This window comes from Palaemon carinicauda, chromosome 1 (assembly GCF_036898095.1).
Source record: "Palaemon carinicauda isolate YSFRI2023 chromosome 1, ASM3689809v2, whole genome shotgun sequence".
Taxonomy (NCBI): Eukaryota; Metazoa; Arthropoda; class Malacostraca; order Decapoda; family Palaemonidae; genus Palaemon; species Palaemon carinicauda.
Window position 1 is genome coordinate 279,733,675 of NC_090725.1, and position 1,801 is coordinate 279,735,475.

At 32.6% G+C, this 1,801-nt stretch overlaps 1 protein-coding gene across 1 annotated transcript in view; it reads right to left on the reverse strand.

Annotated features, from left to right (window-relative positions):
• Positions 1 to 448, reverse strand: part of LOC137644905 (zwei Ig domain protein zig-8-like) — a 300,708-nt gene extending 300,260 nt beyond the window's left edge. Inside the window, exon 1 of the mRNA XM_068377790.1 lies at positions 358 to 448. The gene's annotated coding sequence lies outside the window, so the exon portion shown is untranslated. The remainder of the gene's footprint in view (positions 1 to 357) is intronic.
• Between the last annotated feature and the right edge of the window lie 1,353 nt (positions 449 to 1,801).

Consider the following 1,801-nt stretch of genomic DNA (forward strand, 5'->3'; position numbering starts at 1 on the left):
AATATTCAATCAAACTGATTATTTCAGTCAAATACGTATGTGGTTAAATCTAGCTTATCTATTCTGATACCAGTGGGTTCCCTAAAACCCGAAAATGGTGGTTTACCTATCAAAATTACATTTCTATGTTATCTAGAAGCTGAGATTTTCATGAAAACCTCTTTTTTTAAAGCCGCTATTTTGTAAAATCCAATATCGCGATTATTGCATTTCCGATTGGTTATACAATAAAGTTTCCAAAAGAGTATAATTTCGATTATCTTCATAAAAATCTCCCGAAATTACGTAGTAAACCTGACCATTATAATCTTATAGACAAATAAAGAATTAATATTAATGCTGCTTCCACATTCTTACCTCTTTTAGAAGGGGGAGTCCAGATTCCATGTCTTGTTTTGTTTTGACCGAAGGAGAAGAAGACAAAACATTGTTACCACAACCGGACCTGTCGGATAGAAGAGGAATAAATTATTCAGGAAGAAAGGGATTTGAAAAGGAAGGGAAAAATAGACATGTCTGTAGTCTGGATGGATGAACGGACAGAGAAAAATTTCTTTTTACTCAATGATAACAATATGAATAACTCAAACGGAAAAAAAGTTCGACAGAATATCTATTCCAAAAGATATTGAAAACTCAAGAGAATAATTAAATGTATTACAAGTGCGACAATCTGTAAGAATGTATTTGCACAAACGTGAAGCAGGTATATTGAGTCTGCAAAAGGAAAGAATTGATTTTGAGGGAAAACAAAGAGATTTTTTTTTTTTCTAAATTCTCGATTCATCTCTGAAGACTAAAGCTGTTGTTTCCTATAGGACCTTAAAGAGGATAAAAGTTTATGGCGCCCAGTTCTTGAAAAACAATTGGCTATAGTGTTATGCAAAATATTTCTACTCTGAGACAATGTTTGGATAAATTGTCAATTCGAAATCTTTTTGGTCAGTTACTTGCTTTCATTAACTAATTACTTTTGGCCGTCTGTCTGCCAGTCTGTATGAGAGAGAGAGAGAGAGAGAGAGAGAGAGAGAGAGAGAGAGAGAGAGAGAGAGAGAGAGAGAGAGAGCCGACTCAAAGCATGCTTAAAACAAGATAAATATGCAGTCCAATTCACTATCAATTTAAACACATGAGACCGATAAAACACTTGTTTGTTTGTTTGTAAAACAATGCAAGAAGAGAACACGAATTAAATCATCGATAGTAAATACTATGTAATTGAAATCATGGTTGTTTCTCGAGTTGAAAAGAAGCAAAGTAGCATTTATTCTCTTCACGAAGTGATTGTTTGAATGCATTGTCATATCTATGCTAGTTACATTTATCTATACTTTTCTGACTTTCTCTACATGGAAAGGAATATGTATACCTAAAATTTTTTTATATAAGTAAAAGAATCACTCACAATACCTGATACAAAAATTTTTGATATTTGAAGGATGTAAATTTCATTTGATCATATCTGAGTCCTTAAATATCAACTTAAGGAGTTTAAACTAAATCAGAAAAGGGGTAGTCACAGAATTAACAACTTAAAAAACATATGGTTTCCCTTGAGGTAAAAAAACCAAAATTAACAAAATGGACAATCATAATATGACAATTTTAACAAGGAGACGCAGGAAAGAAAGAATAAGACACAAAAGAAACGTTATTCAGTAGACATCGCATCCAGATTTGAATTTTTATATTCTCAGAGATCGTTCACCAACAGACTCAAATTTCTAAAGAAGGGATCTAAAGAGAGAAGGAAAAAGAAGAGCAAAAATAGGAGTAGGAACAGGGATGGAATCATTGACAG